General features: G+C 41.8%; 1 long non-coding RNA gene across 2 annotated transcripts in view; it reads right to left on the minus strand.

Moving 5' to 3' along the window:
- The window catches only part of LOC146817318 (uncharacterized), a 179,997-nt gene extending 159,562 nt beyond the window's left edge, over nucleotides 1-20,435 (minus strand). For both annotated transcript variants that reach the window (XR_014962531.1, XR_014962533.1), the window contains exon 1: nucleotides 20,352-20,435. This is a non-coding gene — a long non-coding RNA (uncharacterized LOC146817318). The remainder of the gene's footprint in view (nucleotides 1-20,351) is intronic.
- Between the last annotated feature and the right edge of the window lie 1,237 nt (nucleotides 20,436-21,672).

The raw sequence follows: 21,672 nt of genomic DNA on the forward strand, positions 1-21,672 counted from the left end.
ATTTATGAGCCCCTTGCGCCACTTTTGCGTCACTTTTCCCATGTTAAAAGTGACGCAAAAGTGGCGCAAGGGGCTCATAAATCTGCCCCAATATGTTTAATTAAAAGGTTGTTGAGCGCAGACATGAGTTAGCTCTCTTTTACTTCTTTGTCACGGCCCAACACACGACCAATAGTTTTTTCTACCAATGCCATAAATCAGACAAAAAGGACACTTGTTTCCAATGAGGGTATAGAAAGAGTTTAGGAACGAGCACGCTGAGCCATCCTTGTCAAAACCTGTGTCATTGGTGAGAAAGAAGAAAGAGCAGCCAGATGAGCATTATCCCACGCAAGCCAATGCCAACATGCTTGACACAATGAGCATCCGTTTTCCTCTGCAGCGTGTCTATGGACTACTTTGCAAACCCACCATGTTAGTTTTGAAACAATTCTATGTGCACATCTTCTGAGGAAGGTGCCTAACAGCAAATGGCTTCGTATAGAAGAACTGCACAGCTACAGCATCAGCCTTGTAACGGAGAACAAGTACTTAAGGCTTTTTTAAAGCACATTTAAAACAAGATATTTTTATTGTCATGTTATAAATAGGCAAGAAACAAACAAACAAGAAAAACACTAACGACACAGACACACCCAACACACCCCCAAACCTCACACAGAGGGTAATACATCACATTCTATTGATCATTAAAGTGCCTATAAAATGATTTTTGAAATTCACATATATGTGTTTACCTATGTTTTCACATTAAGTCAACACGACTTTTCATCTAATACAAATATCTTAAAGTGACAAGTGCTTAAGAATACTAAAGAAGAAGAAACCCCGTTTAATGATAAATAAAACATGTCCATAAGCTGACCGTCCTTGCCCAATAAAGTTCCAAATGCTTTTATAAACGTATGTAGACCCGGACGATTCTTGTTTGTTTTTTTACCTGGCCGAGTAGTTAACCCAATTGGTCAAACGGTCCCAGGTCCTCAATCCCTTTGTCCTAGCTCGAACTCCCTTCCTTGCATTTACCACTTTTTCCAGGTTGTACACCGATAACAACTGAGCCCCCATTGCTGAAATGGAGGGTTAACATCCAACCAGGCTGAGGCAACAACACAAAGCCTGAAAATAGCCATGGCAATATACATCAAAGCCCCTCCCTCCTCTCGTTGCAGGTTGCTGTGTACCCCCAACAATATCAAATAAGGGGTTAAAGTTATATTAAGGGACTGTTTATCTCTAAGATAGCTGGTGGTATCATCTCGCACTTGCTAAAGGGCATCACAGGTAGCAAACAAATGAACTTTGTCTGCTCCATGAAGAGAGCATGGTGGGCATCGGGATCCTTTACCCTCCCTCCCATATAGCGATCTTATAAGAATAATAATAATAATAATATTATCACTTGTAAAGTGCCTGGTTACACCAACGGGTATGTCCCCGCGCTGAGGCTAACTCTTCAGAAAAGGAGAAAGAGTAAAAGGACCTATAGCTGCTCAATTTGTTTCGGAAGAGAATCTCTGATGGTTCAGCATGGAGAGAGAGAGGAAGTGCATACCAGTTTTTGGCTGCCAAATAACTGAACAAACGTGCACCCATTTTTACTTTTTGTAATTTAGGAACTATGACCAGATAGGCCCCGGTCGATCTAAGATGGCGAGTAGGATTATAAGGGGCAAGTAAATCATGAAGATAACTCAGACCTTTGCCCTGCAAAGCTAGGAAGACTGATGTATAAGGGTTTAAAAAGGACTCTTTTCTTAACCTGCAGCCAATGCAGGTCATCAAGAGCATTCCCAGTGGACGCTCATCTGGGAAGCTTCAGGATTAAGCAAGCCGCCGCATTCTGGATACATTGCAGCCTGTGAATGCATGTTTTTGTTACTCCTAGATGGAGATTGTTTCCTTAGGCCAATTGTTATGTTACCAGGGCGTGGACCAGGGTTTTCCTAGCTGGCTTGGGGAAAACGTCCAGAGTTTTCCTTAACATTTTAAGGATTCCAAAACACTTCCCTTCCACCTTTCCGATGTGTGCTTCAAAAGAAAGAGAGGAAACCAACCAGACTCCTAGGTTTTTAACCAGTTTTCTTGGGGTAGGAGTATGGCCCAACGTTCGTGGCCACCATGCCGATGACCAAATGGAGGGGGATTTCTCCACCACCAAAATCTCTGTTTTACTACCATTTAATTTAAGGCAGTTATTTGTCATCCAGGAAGCCAAGTCCTGCAGAAAAGAAGAAAACTTGGTTTCTGTGATGTCAGAATCAAGGGAAAGAGAGACAACCAGTTGCCTGTAATCTGCATATTAAACAATGGCGACTCCCTGTCATTCTACAATCTCTGCCAAGGGTGCAATTTAAAGATTAAAGAGAGTAGGGCTCAAAATGGAGCCGTGAGGAACCCCTTGGGAAAGAGCTATGCTTTTATAGATATGTGGGCGTTGAGCAACCTGGAAGCTCCGATCCTGCAAAATGGAAGCCATCAATTTTAGAGTGGCTTTATCAAACCCTCCTGACCTGAGATGTTGTAAAAGCAGTTTGCGGGATAACGTTTTAAAGGCAGCGCTAAGGTCCAATAGGACCAGGGCAAAAGTCTGTCCTTCATCCACACGTCTGTGTATTGTCTCCGTAGCAAGGAGTAGTGCTGACTCTGTAGAGTACATGTCTCTGGAGCCCGATTGAGTGGGGTGAAGTAGATTTTGCCTGTTATTATGTGCAACTAGTTGTGCTATTTTAGAGAAAACGGACTGAAGCGAAATAGGGTGCTGGTTCTCAAGCTGACTCAAGTCATCTCCTGCCTTTTTCTTTAAGGGGAATATAATTGGCTGCTTCCATATATTTGGAAGCCGGCCACATGAAAAGGAAATATTAAGAAGTTGCCATGTGTAAGACATTATTATCTCCAGTCCTTCTCTCATAATCTTAGGTGTAGCTGGATCTGTGGGAGAGCAGTTGTCGATACTTAAAGCTACGCTTTTTAGATTTTCTAGTACGGGTGGAGCGAATTTAGAGAGGGAGTTGGCCCCATCCACAGAAGTCCTCTCACTTTGGCAGGGCATCCCATAGCGAGTCTCATCTGGAAAGGTTATATAAAGGGAAACAGCGGTTCCTGTCGACTAATATAACTGATTCAAGCAATACAATTTGCACAATCACAATAAAAGAGGGTAGAATAATGTCAGAGGGCAAGGAACCACCAACACATTTGTACATTTATGACTTGTTTTATAAATGACTCAAAAAAACAGACAAATTATATACATTGTTTAAATTTACAAGGAACAGATATTTGTGCACTGTGTCCCAAAGTGACAAATGGAACCTATTCGTAAGTGACAGGGTGTATATTTATATACAAGGATTCCACAAAACTTAGAAGGCGACCATTCTTGTATAATTTCTTTATGAACAGCAACTGTATATAATAATACGCGCTGGGCAATGGTTCGCTCTTCCAGCTTGTCGATGGCGTTTCGACCCTCTACCAATGCAGGGCCTCCTCAGGACTAGTGATGCAGGGACATATGGATTGCTAAATGCTCAGCCTTGTGAACTAGTGATGTGCCACAAGTGAGAAGTGAAGAAAGGGTGTTGCTCACATGAGGACTCGTCCGAGTACTCAATGTGAGAAAAGGCTGGCACTCAGGGATGCGGTTTGGCTGACCGGCTCTTTTCATCAACTCGCTACAGCCGTAGCGGTATGGTTAATCCCTGGTAATTTCTGGAGACAGTGACAATGCACTGTGTGAGTCTGGATAGTATTCTGTGCGCGGTGAATCACAGCATCTGTTTTCAAGAAGCTGCGTGAGTCAGCTTCAAGGACGGTCATTGTATAATATAAAAAACAGGTTTTGTAATACAGAGCCTGAAGATTTGCGGACAATAAAACGGATTGTACTAAAGAAAAGGCTTGATGAAAGGCCATATATGTTATACCTAATTTGGATTGCCATTTTGCTGAGTATTTTTCCAGATCATCATTCTTTTGACTGTTCAGGAAATTGTATAAGGGGCTGATTTGGGGGGGTTTAATGTCTAACTTTTTTTTTAATAAGTTAGATTTAGAAAAGCCAAAAGGCCTACCCTCCCTTAACTTGTATGCAATTTCTAATTTGAAATTACTTAAAAAATACTTGTGACTAAGATCAAGCTTTATTCTAAGATCGTTACATGAAATAATATTGGTTGAGGAGAAAAATACCCCTAAATTATTTATTTCGGCTTTAATCCAAATAGCCATATAATGCCCGAAGATCTCAGGTAGATTCTCATTATTTTTCATAAGAGAATACAAATTAGGCCACCAATGCCCAGCAGTCTGGGAACTGATGTAAGGACCTTGAAGACCCTCATAAGGGTCTTGAATCGCACCGTTTTGTAATACCCCAGTTCCACCCGTCGCCATAGGCAACCCCATGCTTCTGCGTTATAATTTTTTTCTTCAGTGTCATGAGAGCAAGAATATGACAGTGAGATAATGGTACATCAGTATATTTTGGTACATAAGGTTGGTTGAAACAAGACGAATCCAACTGTATGCTGATGTGGGGGAGATAATGGAAGGGTAAAGGGGTGAGGGAAGCGGGAGGGAGAGGATGGGAGGCAGTTGGGCATATATAGATGTTAACATCTTCAACATCAACTGTGTAACAGCTCAGAGCATTCAATCGGTGGTGGTGGTTGTCTGGGGACAGCAAGCTTCATAAATGGTATCTAGAGGATGTCCTTCGGTGAGATCTGTGCATGGCGGTAAATGCTCTAGGTGGGAAAGAGGGGAATCTCTTGTGTTATGTGTCATTGAGTGAAGGGGGACAGGAAAGGAAGGTCAGGGGCGGAGGGGGGTAGATAGGGACAGTCCTTCATCAGCCCTAGGTGGAGAGGCATTGTGAGGCTCAGGTGATGGTTGGAGGCGTTTAGGTGAGGAGGCAAGTGCACAGTGTAACAAGGGGAATGTATCCCCAAGTGGAGAAATAATGTGTCAGATTTTGGGTATGTAATGATGGCTATCTGTGTTGGGTAGGGGAAGGGGGGATGGGTGCCTGCCCGTGCATCTTAGTATGGATTAGGGAATCTGTCAGGGAAGGAGGGGAGGGGATTAGAGGTCAGTGGGGAGGTGGAGAGGGTTAGGGGCAGGGTAGAAAAAGGTAGGAGGTGGGGGGAGGTGAAGAAAAGAGGGAGGGGGGGGAAATAAGAATCGTGGGAGGGGGGAAGAAAGTCAGTGGAGAAGTTGGGTAAAGGGTAAGAGAAGGGGTGTGTAGGGAGATGGATTATCAGTGGTGAAAAAGGAGAGGGGGTAGGGTGGGGAATCTGGTCATATCATTAGTCATCAAACCCCACACTACTGAGCTAATTAATAATTCGGGGGGATAGGGGGATCCGGTGCTTGTACGCTGGAGCATTCTTGTAGTAAAACAGAGCAATGCTGCAGAGTAGTAGCCCAATAATGTAATTTAGGTTTAGGAAGAGCCCACCCCCGTCTTTTAGAAGTAACAAAAATTGTGCAGACCTTCTAGGTTGAGAGTAGGGCCATCTAATTACGATACAATGTCATTGAGCTTTCTCAACCACTGGTTAGAAAATTCTAACGGTATAGCTCTAAACAGGTACAGGATTTTTGGAAAAAATATAATTTTAACCCCATTACATCTACCTCCAATGATAGATGTAAGTTGTTTAACTTGCAGAGTGATTTCTTGATCTTGTCCACCTGATGGGTGAGATTCTCATTTACAATTTAATCTGTGTTAGCAGTTATATTAATCCCAAAGTCCACAGCATTTTTCACCACTTGAGAATCCACCAGGGTATCTTCTCATGAATGATAATTTGCGTCTTATCTTTATTTAGGGAGTACCCCAAAATGTCCCCAATCTTTTGTGCTTCTGCCCCAACCACCTTGATAGAGATTTCTGGATTTGGGGCAACCAAAGCAATGTTGTAAGCGTGGGCCAGTTTTTTTGTATCCTTGTCTTACATCTGTATTGTGTGAATAGTTAGATTACTTTCCAATTTCCTGATGAGGGGATCAATACTCAATACAAATAGCAAAGGGGAACAGGGACAACACTGCTGAGTCACCTGTGAGATCATAAACTGTAGCAATAGCAAGGAGCTCGACATATAATGCATTTACCACACATAAAAAAACAGAGCCTATCCCCATTCTTTGCATGGTAGCCCAAAGATAGAGCCAGAAGACCATATTAAAAGCCTTTCTGTGTCAAGCAGGATCCATAGGGTCTCCTGTCACCTGTGTTGCATCAAACAGAGAGATAACTCTTCTTATATGGTCTGTTGTGCTTCTCTCGGGTATAAACCAGTGCTGCCATTTGGAAGCTAGTTTGTCAATCACTTGCGACAAGCGTGAGGCTAGAATTTTTAATACATTTTTGAATCCTGTTAATTAGAGTGATCGGGCGATAAGAGCCAAGCTCCTAGATTTGTTTATTCTTTTAGAGAATACGATGATTTTGGCCACAAACCAGGAGCTGGGTGGGGCAGCACCTTTAAAAATATGCTCAAAAAGGGTTGTAATAAATTCCTTGAATTTACCGGCGACTATTTATGGAATTCAGTGGGTATAAGATCAATGTCTAGTAGTAAATCTGAAAGGATGTCCTTATCCTAGGTGGCTCTGATACCATCGCGTCTGTTGGATCTTTTGTAGCTCGTATCTCATTCTTTGTGGTTTCCTGCCTCGTTCTCATTGCTAGGTGATGCCCAATTTGTTTGCTTCCTTCATAGGCCTTCTCCCTGTATGTAGTCAATTCAGATGCTGCCTTTTTAACAAATATTTCCCTAATTGCTGCCTTGATGGTCACCACCTCCATTTGGGCTGCTTCCACTTCATTCCCCTGCTGCACAGCAGTTATTAGATTTTCTTCTGCTGCAGCCAAGTCATTTTACATTCATGGAATAAGCGTGTTTTGTTTTTCCCCTGATTCAAGGAGAACTGTAAAGTTTGACCCCAAATGCATGCCTTGTGTGTGTCCCACACCACTCCTATTGACACGGTACCGACATTCTTTACCAAGATATTTGGAATCCACCCCTTCATATGTTCAAAATAATCCTCATTATGCAGCATAGCCCTTTCAAAGCTCTATCAGGAGACCCTTTTTGTAAGCCCTTTCCCCTGAATCTCCAAAGTAAGTGGATTATGATCGGACGAATATATGACGCTACTTAGCATGCCATTAGTACGCATGCTTTTAGTGTGATGTTTTTTCATCGCAATTACCATTACTTCGCATATTTTTACTGCGCATACCATTACTATGCAAATGCATTTAGAATATTAGAATCTGCTTTTACTGCGCTGATAATTACTTTGCATATCACTACTACGCAAACATGGACCATATTTAATATTTTTTAATAAAGTAACCTAACCCCTGGGACGGGATTACAGGGAAATAGGGGTTTTGGGTGGGGGACTAGTACCCTGCACCCCAAAACCAAAACGCACCCTGTTCCCCAAAAATACCTCAGCACCCCAAAACTTTAAATTCACCCTGAACCCTAAAAATACTCCCTACACCCCAAAACCCTAACCCACTCTGACACTTAAAATTACCCGTGCACCCCAAAACCTAAACGCACCCTGAACCCCAAAAATACCCCAGCACCCCAAAACCTTAACGCACCCTGAACCCTTAAAATGACTCCTGCACCCCAAAACCTAAACGCACCCTGAACCCCAACAATGCCCCAGTACACCAAAACCTAAACGCACCCTGTACCTTAAAATTACCCCCTACACCCCAAAACCCTAACCCACCCTGACCCCTAAAATTATCCCACTACCCCAAAACCTAAATGCACCCTCAACCCCAAAAATACCTCAGCACCCCAAAACCTTAAACGCACCCTGAACCCTAAAAATACCCCCTACACCCCAAAACTCTAACCCTCCCTGACCCCTAAAAATACCTCAGTACCCCAAAACCTAAACGCACCTTGAACCCTAAAATTATCCCTACACCCCTAAATCCTAACCCACCCTGACCCCTAAAATTACCCTAGTAACCCAAAACCTACACACCCTGAACCCCAAAAATACCCTAGCACCCCAAAACGTTAAACGCACCCGAACCCTAAAAATACCCCATACACCCCAAAACCCTAACCCACCCTGACCCCTAAAAATACCCCAGTACCCAAAAACTAAACGCACCCTGAACCCTAAAATTACCCCCTACACCCCAAAACCCTAACCCACCCTGACCGCTAAAATTACCCCAGCACCCCAAAACCTTATCACACCCTAAACCCCAAAAATACCCCATCACCCCAAAACCTTAAACGCACCCTGAACCCTAAAAAGACCCCGTACTCCCCAAAACCCTAACCCACCCTGACCATTAAAATTACCCCTGCACCCCAAAACCTAAATGCACCCTGAACCCCCAAAATACCCCTGTACCCCAAAACCTTAAACACACCCTGAACCCTAAAAATACCCCCTGCACCCCAAAACCTAAATGCACCCTGAACCCCAAAAATATCCCAGCACCCCAAAACCTTAAACACACCCTGAACCCTAAAAATACCCCACTACCCCAAAACCTAAACACACCCTGAACCCCAAAAATACCCCATCACCCCAAAACCTAAATACACCCTGAACCCCAAAAATACCCCAGCACCCCAAAACCTTGAACGCACCCTGAACCCTAAAAATACCCCTACACCCCAAAACCCTAACCCAATGTGACCCTTAAAATTATCCCTGCACCCCAAAACCTAAACACACCCTGAACCCTAAAATTACCCCTACACCCCAAAACCCAACCCACCCTGACCCCTTAAATTTTCCCAGTACCCCAAAACCTAAACGCATTACTTTACTTTGAAAATGTCATCATAGATAAATGAATAGTAATATTTAAACATGTTTCTAAATAATAGGAAGTCACTATTGAAAAATTAAAATAATACTTATAATAATAAAATCATGTAATTGTATGATGACATTTGCAAAGTAAAGTAATGCGTAGTAAAAGTCTTTGCGTAGTAAAAGCATGCTATGTAGCAGCATGCGCAGTAATGGTAAATGCAAAGTAAAAAATGCGTAGAAAAAGCCCATCGTAGTAGTGCCCGCGTAGTAACGGTGTGTTACCTGATCGGACATAATCTGATGGTGGAGCTCAATATAAGCATCCTACAAAAAGGAGGAAGATGCAAACAAATAATCCAGGTGGGCATTATACTGGTGTGGAACAGGATAATACGTACGTCCATGACCTGCTGATTTCAAGCTAGACCATACATCAATAAGCCCATGGTCCCGGCTTAAATTCTTTAGAGCTTGCAGTACTTTTGGTTTTCTACCTGCATATCTCTGGTATTCAACCACAACCCAATTACAAGGTAGGTTATAGTCTTCACATATAACAATTGGCAAAGGCCAATGAACAAGCTTTTTAGAGAGCCTATCGACAAACCCTGGGATTATCAACTATGCTACCGTACACTGAGCATAGGGTGAAAGGGGTAAAGGTTAAGGGACGACATTCAGTGATAACCCACCTCCCATGTGGGTCTACCCAATTTTGCTTAAGTAGTATTGAGTTATGGTGAGCTAAAATTGCCACCCCATGCATGCTTACATGAGATGTCCCCCGATTAATCTATAACCCAGGGTTTTTAACATATCCTTCCATGTCTCTTCAATATGGGTTTTTTGTAGGCAGATAATATCTGCATACAAGGGTTGCAGCCCTTGACAGACTCTGTGCCTCTTCTGTGCATCATTCAGCCCACACATATTAATGTTAGCAATCAGTAACTTCCCTTTTCCCAGCATTAAGGTGACATGGCTTCCACTCTCTCCATGTCCCAAATGTGGTTATTACACAAGCCACTAAACTTCTTGATAAAAAAAGCAAACCAAAAAGCTCTTGCCTTTGATCAGAGCCCTTTCACTTTGTGAACACCCCATCTCCAATCAACAAACCAACCCCGCCACCCCATTCAACAATCAAACATTCAGGACAAGCCTGAATGATGTGCTCACAACCAGCAAACCCACCTCCCATCCATCCCTCTCATCCCTCCCTTGCCAAAGATAACAAAATCCAAATCAATTTCGACTACCACAAGTCAACTTCTGTCTGTTCCTGCTTTTAGATCAAGCTCAGAGAACCCATAAACTGCCACACAAAGATACCTCAGTTCAGATGAGTGGAGCTAAATTGTTCGATATTAAGAGCACTTTTGTACTCTTGGGCTTCAATTTCCGAGGTAAAGCTGCGAGTATGACGATTGACAATAATTTTTAATCTTGCAGGCCTTTGGAGATAGATTTCACGACTGATTTTCTGAAATGGTACAAATAATTGGCGTAGGCTCCTTCTAAGTTCAACAGTGGCATGTGCGCAGTCAGGTTTAACAAAGAAGGACACCCCGTCATGTTCTTTTTTAGAGTTCGGGTGAGCTTAGTCGTAGATGAATTGTCTTAACAAGAAGTTCCCAAAGTAGACTAACATTGCAGTACGCCTCTCGGCCTCATTCGACTGCCTTTTTTCCAGTATAAAGGGGAACCGATGTGTGCGTTGAATCTCTATGTCCCAGACCCATTTGGTTTAATCATGGAACGCACCTTTTAAAAGATTCAGCAAAAGCAGCCTGGCATTTACACCCTTCACCCGTTCTGTGATCCCTAGGAATTGCAATTTATTCCTTCACTTCCTGTTTTCTTGGTCCTCTAGTTTCCACATAACATCATTCATAAAGGCCCCTAGGGAGGTACTTTGAGCTTTCGATGAGGTAACCTCTACCTCGAGGGTCTCATTCTGGCCTTTCACAGTAGTTAAGCAATCAGAAATAGCTATGCATGTGTTTTTCAGCTTCCTTATCTGACCCTGCAGTTTTTTAGAAGCAACTATCGCCCGGCGGCTGTTGCTCAGAGCTTCTTCTTGAAAGTACTTTATGGAATGAAAGATAGTAGACAGAGAGGGTTCCCCTATTTCAGCATCGTAAATGTTTAATCCTTCTTAGTCAGGGTAAGTGAGCTGTGTAGCGGAGTAATCCTAAGTGAGCTGTGCAGCAGAGTAATCCCATTTTAGTTGCTGACTGTTCCCACTCGGCTTTCCTTTTCTTTTGCTCTGCAATTACTTTGTATGTTGAGTTGATACCAGATCCTTTGCTGAAAGACTGATATTCACTTGAGGCAATATTTTCAACCACAGAGAGATCGGATCGATCAGTTACTGAAAAAAAATAATCTCCCAACGTCTCGGGGGAGGGAACCGCCCCTTGTTGCCGACCCTCAGGGACACACCCGGTGCCAGTCATGGGGGTGAGAGGATTTTTAGCAAGCCTTATTAGAATCCGAGGGGAAGAACTGTCCTTGTGTAGCTTCCAAGATGGATTTGGTACCATCCTGTAATACAGACGTAGCTCCATGCAACAGAGAGCCTTGCCAGGGGGTTCTGAACATCCTTCCCCAGGCCCATTGGCTCATTAGAAGTTGCATCCACCAATGTTTTTCCCTTGGAACCCAAAGAGTGGTAGCCAGCAAACAAATTAGCAATAGACTGCTGTAAACACCCACTTTCAAGTTGCGCTGATATGTGAGTTGACCGCTGTGTGACTATTTTCCCTCCTGTCTTTTGTTTCCCTTGCTCAAAGCCTCACAAGAGTTAACTACATGGGAGGGATCAGGCGGAGTCAGGGAGCCATTCCAGAGACACCACCACACCGGACGTCAACATAGCGGCTCGCATCTTAGTGCCCTTCAAGCCACAACCTGACATGGCCCTGAAGGGGGGCGCACTGCAAACACGCAACAGCGCAGTCACAGAGAGGACCAAAGCACACAAAGCCGATGACATGGCTGCGGCAACCAAACAGGTCAAGGCTGCTGAGTTAAAGCCGTCGCGGCCGTATTCCAAGCCAAAGCTTCATTCGTAGCGTCCAACCGTTAAGCACAACAACAATCATAGCGGGGCTTGAATACCATACTGCATAGCTCAGCCCAAGTAGCCGAGCTCTGAGTCACTAAGGCAAGGGAGGAGCGATGAGCGGAGTGGCAAGGTACTCAGGGGCCATTTTGCTCCTCGATATCTGGGTATCCCTTAAAAGACATTTAAATGGGGCATGGTTTGGTGCCGAGCGTGATGCATACATGTTAGCACGGTGCCGGTGACCACTATTTGCATCTGATTCCGTTTCTTTCAGTAAATGGTAAGACTAAAGGAATTGCAAAAAAATGATGTGATATCATGTCCCAGGCTGGGATTAGTTTGGTAAAAGGAAAATCTAGGCTCATTCCATCGTTTAAAAATTCTAAACAAGGATCAATTATTGACTACACGTTTATTTGAGATACCTTAAGAGCAAATTGTCTGAATATACCGTAATACCTATGCTCGAAAGTGATCATAATCCTCAGATCGTAACATTTCATTTTTTTGTGAAATCGAATCCTAGACCTAACAAACTTCTCAACATGGCCCACTCCTCTTATAATCTGAAGAGGTTAGTCAAACATACAGCTAAAGAAGAGGAAATAACACAAGCTGCTAAAACATTAATAAATGAAGGTGATCAGTGTGAGCTGAGGGACGTCAATATGATCAACAAATGAAACTTTTAACAACATCCAGGGTAGGGAAATTGGCCTCCCAACAGTTTAGGAAACCAAATATTCCAATAACATCTTTGAACATATGGTTTATTCTAAGCTATTTAAGATTAAAAAAATCTCTTAATAGAGCTGGCCTGGAGGCCTATACTCATAGATTTCATCAATCCTACTCTGTTTATAAAGAAAATATGAAGGAACTTTGAAAAGTTTATAAACAAGTAGTCTGGAAGGCTGAATCAAATTATCAAACAGGGGTTTAAAACAGCTTATTATCGGCCTCCAAACAAAAAAATGCAAAAAGATTTGGGGCAGTGATTAACAAGCTTGAAAGGGGAGGCAGCAGGGCATTTTGAGTAAATATATCAGAAACTGGTTAGGTAACTTTTATTCCTTACTTGTATGGCACAGCGGATCAAGCAGCAAATCAACCAGATATGTGCTTTGCTTTTGGGGAAAATAGTATATCAATTATTGATATGGAGAGTGGCATATGCCAGGGGATGAATACTACAGTGAAACTTAGTGATTTCAGTTTTGATTTGAGCACTAATTTAGAATGTTTGCTGAATTCAAATACTAACTCTGCTACTTGGGCTCTGCATAAATGGTGGTCCTGGTCCTAATGGGCTGCCTAATGCCTTGTCACGTGCCAATGCTGCCATGTGGGCTGAAATCTTATATAAATTGTTCAATTAAATATTGACATTGGAAATTGTGTCAGCATCATGGCAAGGTAGCATATTGCAGCCTACTTATAAAAGTCGTCTGGTTGACAATCCCGCTAGCTACCGTTTAATTTCATTGACTGATGTTGATGCAAAGATCTTTGCCTCTACTTTATTAAGAGAATTGGAAAAGTGGGCTACGCAGGAAAGCATCATTTGGCTTAACCAAACTGTTTTTTGGAAGGGCCAATCTACCACTACCAACCTGGTGGCACTTTACTCGCAGAGCAGGCTGTCTTAAAAAAAAAACATTTTTATAATGCCTTTATCGAACTAAAGGCAGCCTTTGATTCAGTGCCTCGAAATTTGTTCTAGAAAAAATTACTTGGTTGGGGCATCCCAGGGAAACTGTTTATGGCTAGTATCCTTTTGTGTATGGATACCTGGGTTCAAGTCAGGCAAAGTGATGGTAGTTCATTATGAAGGAAAATCAGAACATATAATGGCCTAAAGCACAGCTGTGTTCTTGCCACTTGCCTTTTTAACTTATTTGTATCAGATCATCTTCAGCATCTGGACTCTATTAATGCCCATGCCCCAAGGTCGGGAGGGATGCAGATCAGCTACCTTCAATATGCTGATGATACTATCCTCCTGAGCCACACTCCTATTGGCCTACAAAGACTTATAAATGCTTTTGATGACTACATACAAATAATTGGCCTTGAACTGAATGTTAAAAAGACTAAAATCATGAAAATTGGACCTGCAAAACAGAAGTTTAATACATGGAGGGCTAGTGCAGGCCCAATTGAAGTTGTTAAATCATATGGATATGTAGGGGTTAGTTTGATAACAGAGTTTCTTTTATATTCTATTTATGGATCTAAGGGCAAAAACTGTGATTTTAATTGAATACTTTTAAATGTTTAAATAAATTGGTGAATTGTCAATCATATGATTATATTCTTAAAGTCATTTAAGCCATCCCTTTTATATGGCTCACCCATTACCAGAGGGAAACATGCAAAGCTCCTAGATTTACTGGTAGTTAAGCCCTTCAAATCAACTTTTGGGAACCCCTGATCAGTAGGCCAAGCAGGAATAAGATTAGAGTTTGGTCTCCAAAGACAGTGCCTGGTATCAGAAGGAGCTCTTTGAAATATATGTACTCTTTTTTTTCTGCTCCTGCTTCCCTAGGGAACAATTTCTAGAAATAAATAAGTCTGTTTATGCTGTTAAATGGAGATCTCATATCTTAACCTGCCTAGGGGATATTGGTCTGCAAATAGCGCTCCAAGAATTGAAAATGCCCAACTATAAATTAATCTACAAAAAACTGATCAAAGCTGAATCCCTTAAGTTGGATAAAAATGCACTAGCAGGGAAAAATTATGCATGGTATGTGAGTAACTCATCACCAATATTTACGCATTCAGCCATATTTGACTGCTCATTTCTCGGCAAAAATAAAAAATATTTTCTTAAATTTAGGAATGGAAATAAATCCAACAAAAGAGGGCACACAGTCTTGGATTCAGCAGTGGCCATAGACTATGCGGATGGCCACAAGAGTCAATAGTATATATCATGTGCTTGTGTCCTAAATTGATTAACATTCGGCGTACCTTCTTGAAACCCCTATTCTTGAAGATCGGGGTTAGATCAGCTTGCCAGGCACTTATTAGGTCCTTATCTGGCGCATCAATCCTGTTGTTATGCCAAATGATACAATTTTTAAATGCATTTTTACATTTTTAAATGCAGACGAAAAATGTTTGGTACAATCAGTTTGAGATGTAATATATCTATGTCCCTTGAACTTAAGAGCCTTTTTGCACAGTTTGATATTTCGTAGAACTTGGTGTTCATGCTGCTAGGTAATAATTAGTAATGTAATAGTTGAAGCTTCTCTGTTATAGTAATTATTGATGCTCTTTATTATTGTCCGTATACAATGGATTTACTAAATATCGCACGTTGGCACTTTAAAATGCAATATACTTAAAGTGCGTTGAGTTATCTCTCTAGATATATGAGAATGTGGTTTAAACATGCTGTACCTCTCTTTCTAACTGCGCGGTATTTTGCTTTAATATCACCACAGGTACCACAGTGAATCTGAAGAACAGCCTGATCAATGTTTCTGTATTACACTGCGCCGTCTTTGCTAGTGCACTTTTATTTCATTTGCTTTTGTTCTCACACACCCTGAAGTAGCTATCACAAAAGTGATCCTGAAGAAGGCCACAACACTTTTTATAGGTCAAAACGGCTGAAACATGTTGATCACTTTCCAGTGCAGCTGTCTCTAATTAAGGCAGCCACACCACTCGATTTTTGCTTTTAATCCTGGCACCAAGAACCATCAATAAACTATGGTAGGCTTACCTTGTAGCTAGTTTTAATCATGTTCACTGTTTAGTCAGCACTGTATTACCTCACTCACACATTAGCTCACATTGGGTCTTAGCAATACTCCTCATCCTCATTAAAACATCCCTGAGCTCCTCCTTCGAAGCAAGGGGGTTGTAGCCACCTAGTTGTGATGCGAATAGGTGTCCCCATGATGAAGCATGGCACTTCTGGGGTGTGAGGGAAACCGTCCTTAAAAGGGACCATTCCTCGCTTCCTCTTCCTTCTTCTATCGTACCCCCTTTTTACAGCACTGTTTCCCTTCTTTTCTTTCATTGTGGCAACCGATAGTCCATCTGTCTTCCCTGAGGACTATGTGTGTTTTTTTATTGTCTAGATTGGGGAGAGTGCCCTGGCTGGTCAAGAAAATCTCCTCCAGCCCCCCTTTGTGTACTGCTGTCAACCAGAGACACAATTCTGCCCTCCTGCTGCTGAGCCAAGCTCTAGCAGGGGAAGGCAGAAGAATAGGCATCCTGGCACATGGAAGTGTGACCAACTCCTAGACAGGGTTTAGGGTATTTGTGTAGGGTGGGAACACTTGCCAGTGCTACATAGTCTGTGTGTAAGGCCCATCTGGACTCTCCATGCATAGTTCAGGTCCAACCACTTCAGGGAGCCATTTGCTTCCAACCTGGCACAAAACCAGACAAAGGACAGGGTGTATCCTCCCCTTTGTCCAACTCCTCCTTAGGAAGGGACCCCTGAATCGTCACAATCCTTACTTTAGGGTATTTAAGGGCTTACCTGAGGCAGGGTCTCTAGATTCATTGTAGGGCATGATTCAATTCAGACACCATTTCAACTTCAACTGTCTGGGCACGCTGGACTTCGCTGGACTTCGCTCTGGGCATCAAGGCTTCTGCCGGGAAGATTCCTTCTGCTCCTGATCTCTTCACCCTGCTCGTCTGCTGCAATGTCCATGCCTGTGCTCTATACAGGAGTTTGAGGCCAGTATCCGTTGTCAGAGCCACAGAAACCTTACCCCTGTGCACTGCATCGATTGCAGTTGCAAAGGCTTGATGGCCTGCTTCCACCAAAATCTTCAGGTTCCAAGTAGCTCCAACCTCAAGCACCTCCAGTGAACAGAATCTTTGACCACACAGCATTGCTTGCACCCTGGGCCTACTTCTTTGGTAGCTGCTCAAGGTCCCCTTGCGACTCCAGTGCCTCTGGCCTGTGGGTCCTGTTGAGGGTCACATTTTAATTATTTTGAGCTCCTCTGATTGCTCGGGGCCTGCCCTGACCGCCCTGCATGTGGTAAGTCTCCTTGACCTTGCAGATCCTGACATTGCACCTTCTTCTACTCTTTCGTTGGGTTCATTTGCCAAGGCTTGATGGTGCTCCCGCCAGACACCGACCCCTCCACTCTCGACATCCAATGTGGGACAGCTCGTATACGGCTCCTGGTCTTCCACAGCATCACCCGGTACACACAGCTGCAGTTTCAAAGTCACCATCAGCATTCCTGCAACATCAGACATCGGTGGGCATGTGTCTTCTGTGCCTTCTGGTCACTCCTGAGTGGCACAGACTCTGACCTCACTGCTTGCAGATTTTTCACATCTTGAATCCACCTTTGGGTTCCACCATACAGTTTCACCTTCTCCAGCAGTGGTATCTTTCTGAAGTCTTCCAATGAGTTTGACTGCAGTATCCAAAACTATTTCACACCTATGCACCCAGCTTCCCTGGGGCAGGAATCCTGCTTCTGAAGGTATCCACTGATGGAGTGGCTCTCCAACCTCTTAACTTCCATGGGGTTTCTTCAGCATTCACTGGGAAGGGTCCTCTTTCTTTAAAATTGCAACCGCAAGTTACACGTTGATTTGTATAGAGAACACAGTTGTGTTCCTACTCTGCAAACAAACTCTGTGGGGATCCTAGATACTCACCTTGGGTGGTTCCTTGGGGCCCCGGCACTTCTACATCCTCTAAGTATTGTCTTGACTCAAGTCATGTTTTGCATACCACTATTTTAGTATATGGTTTGGTCTCCTCCTGGGGACCACTCTGTATTCTGTGCTACTTACCTGTTCCTTTTGTAAAGTATTGTGTGCATTGTATATATCTCCGGCTATGAGATATATGTATGTATTAGTGAGTGTCTTATAATAATTCACATTTTTATAAATACACTGTGAGGTTCTTTTTCACCTAATCAATACCTATAAGAGTATGTTCTCGTAAATCAAACTGCTTTACACTCCTTCTGGACTAAGCCTAAAGGCTGCTCTGCGCAGCTACCAGTTAGAGAGCTTTCTAAGGTTGTCTAAGACCACTAAAATCACCATAAGGGTTGTCTGGATTAGTGCAAGCTGTCCACTTACATAAGTCAGGAATTCCCACTAGTGACACAGATAAAAAGGTATGTTAGCAACTCCTGATTCACACACAGGGCATGCAGCCACCACCACTTTACATAATACACATATCACACAGATAGTATTCCTTTGTCAGTAAGTGAGGGCATGCCTGTTGCGCTTTTCCTCTCATGTGTGCACACACTAGTTTAGTGTGAAGCCGTCTCCAAAATTAAAGAACATGGTACTTAAAGTCAGATACTAAGGGGAAGACAAAACGACTGAACAGCATGTAGGGGAAATTCTAATTTCAACGGATTGACTATGTTTTCATCTCTTATGTTGTCTATGATTAAATTATTCCTGAGATGTGAAAGATCATACCATGTGTGATCATTTTCAATTGGTGATAAAAGTTGTTTTGAATAGGAAATGTTTTACTACTGTGATGCAAATGCCGGGTCAATATAGATGTTGTAATATTTGAGTAAAAATATGAATTGGTAAAGCGGAAGAAAATTTAACTGAAGTTAAACCCAAACCAGAGATACTCAATTTTGTTTAAAACAGTTCATCAATTTATTCATGTTCATGTAGATAAAAGAAAGAATTTGTATACAAACAGTTTCAAGAAGAATTAAAAATCAATCTAAAAACAACAATCTATTACACAATACTTAAAAATGACAAAAAGAGAGTACACATAACAGAAGACACCAGACTTAAGTCATAACACACACATCCATGTTAAAACAATCAACACCAACTGCAACCAGATACTACAATTGATTCATATTCTGTGGTTCCAGCAAGTACACAGATTGTGTAAAAAGCGTCGACGCCTTTTGATGGATAGAGGATTATTACACCATCTTTATCAAGACAACATTTTTTCGACTCTCTTAATTCGTAATGTTTGTTCCAAAAGAAACAGACTTTAAAAACACCTGTGTGATAAAATATACAAATCAGTATACATGGAACAATTATCTAGATTCACTTTTATCTTACATGTAATCTTTATCAAAGACAAGAAATATTTCATTTATATGTATCTATACATCATACTGCCTTGTCAGGATACATTTGCAATTGTTTGAAAAGGGTTGCTAGACTGCATGAGAAAACAATTTACAATGTTCCGCTAGTTTTGGGTTTATATTGCTATTAACATTCTCATTCACTTAAGTCTTTATGTTTTCAACCAAGCAAGGGGCTAGAACAAATCGAAAAAAGGGGCAGGATAAACTCTAGGAACCCTTCTAACACACTGAATCAGACTTCTATGAGCATCCCCCTCAGTTTAGAACATCATTCATACAGGAGAGCTCTTTCAAGCCTGCATTCCACCCTTGGGGCTAACAACACTCCACACTCTTAACTAGAAAGTTTTTAATTTTAATAATTTAATACTCACCTGGGAATTATTAACGCAAAGAAGGATCTCCTTCCTGGATCAGGCAACAATCATAATTATTATATTGCCTAATGGTATGACAATTCCGGTCATTTGTATGTTAAAAAAAAGACTTCATTCCAAAATACTTCTGAAAATCAAAGTTATTGAAATTATTACAAAGATTTACTCTCATTCTGAATATTTAATCACGGCCAATTGTCGTGTTCTTGGAGATATAATTCTGTTAATTTCTCACCTGTTCCTTTCTATTATTTGGATACAATGTAATCCTTCCAATCAGTTTATCCTGATTCTATAGTTTGTGATGAATCTATCAAAATACGATATAAATAGTGGTCAGATTCCCTCATATGAATGATTGTATGTATTAATGTATCTTCCTAGTAATAGATGAATAAATACCTCAAGCATGAGTGTTATCTCTCTGTGTTCTTTGATTATTGTATACCATTCGACTTTAGTGATACCCCCACTATGGTAGGGCTGTGAAAAGAGAAAAAACATTGCATTATACCTACAGTAAACTTTATTTTGTTTTTTATGAATAGCCCACATATATATCTCTCTTCCGATCTATGTTGGCCCTTACTATGCTGTGACACTTGTTGATGTACTTTACCATCTTTAAGGCTACATGCGATAGCGTGTGTATAAAAAGCGATTTTCATTAGATAAACAAGAGAGGAGAGTGGGCGCCTAACCTTAATCATACTCCCCGCTCCCTTAGGTCGCTATGACCAATATATACGCATACTAATGTCTATATGATTGCCTGTAACAGCGTTTTGTAAAAACAACAATTTTTAAATAAACGGGAGAAAGGAGTAAGCTCCTAGCTTTAATAACAATCCCCGTTCCATTGTATACAATGGCGTATCTTGTCCCCAGTACTTACTTCTATCGTGCGCAGAGCATCACATATGTTCTCCGGTCAGTTCAATAATGGGCTGATCAGGATCTTACCTCCCCTTTTTAATCCTAAGAAGATTGGACCACCTGCGAGTGTTTAAGTTGATAACCATTGCGCCCATCATGTTTCTGTTTATTTACTCACTAAAGACACTTCACTTCCGGTTGACATGTAAAAATAGTAAAGGACTTTCAATTTTCTCCTCAGCGTCATACCGAAGACTGATCGCCGCCATCTTTGAATGGGTCACTTTCGGTGCATATGTGGAAATAGCAAAAGGCTTTCTATTTTATTCACGAAAGATAATCGCCCCAATCTTTGAGTAGTTAGGTCATACGCCCAATTTTGTTATTCTCTGTGAATGGCTAATTTTCGAGTAAAATGTATAAACATAAACCAGCGATTTCCCACTGCATTCGTCGCCATCTTTCAATGAGTCACTTTCGGTGCATATGTGGAAATGGTAGAAGGCCTTCTATTTTATTCACAAAAGATAATCCAGCGATTTCCCATTGCATTCTCTATTTGATTTCTAAAGCTCTTTGCCGCCCTATTTAAAGACTTAGGGCCTCATGTAGGTAGCATACCAGTTACCACTTCTAAAATACCGAACGATACCGAATCGGTATTTTAGAAGTGGTAACTCGTATGTAGGTAATGAGTCGGTATTTTTTACCGATTCGTTACAATTCGGTAATTACCGAATCGGTATTTACCGATTCGGTAATGAGGCATACCTTCCCATTGAGGGGAAGGTATGCCTCATTACCGAATCGGTAAATACCGATTCGGTAATGGTGGAGAAAATGCAAGGGTGGCAGGGTGTCACATTGACACCCTGTTGCACCCCTGATTCGGCCATGTGTGCACATGTGGCACACATACATGCCCTAAGGGCATGTATGTATGCCACATTGCACACTGCTACGCGCTTCCAAATGCATACACACATACATTAATTATTTACCACCAACTAAAAGTTGGTGGTAAATACCGACTCATAAACACACACACACACTCCCCCTACATATCATTTCTGAAATCGGAATTTACCGATTCGGTAAAATTACCGAATCGGTAAAATTACCACATCGGTAACGTTACCGATTCGGTAATTTTACCGATTCGGTAGTTTTACCGATTCGGTAAATTCCGATTTCAGAAATTGACCCCCTACATACCAATAGCCAATATACCGGTCGGTAACGGTATAATTACTGAAAATCGGCCGTTACCGACCGGTATATGGCTATCTACATGAGGCCCTTAATGTTTCTGATGACAATGATTGAAAATGCAATTACATTATTTTTAAATAACTTCAGTTTTTATATCTATTTCGTTTAATATCAAAAGATACTTTTACAGCTATTT

Source organism: Triturus cristatus, chromosome 6 (assembly GCF_964204655.1).
Source record: "Triturus cristatus chromosome 6, aTriCri1.1, whole genome shotgun sequence".
Lineage (NCBI taxonomy): Eukaryota > Metazoa > Chordata > Amphibia > Caudata > Salamandridae > Triturus > Triturus cristatus.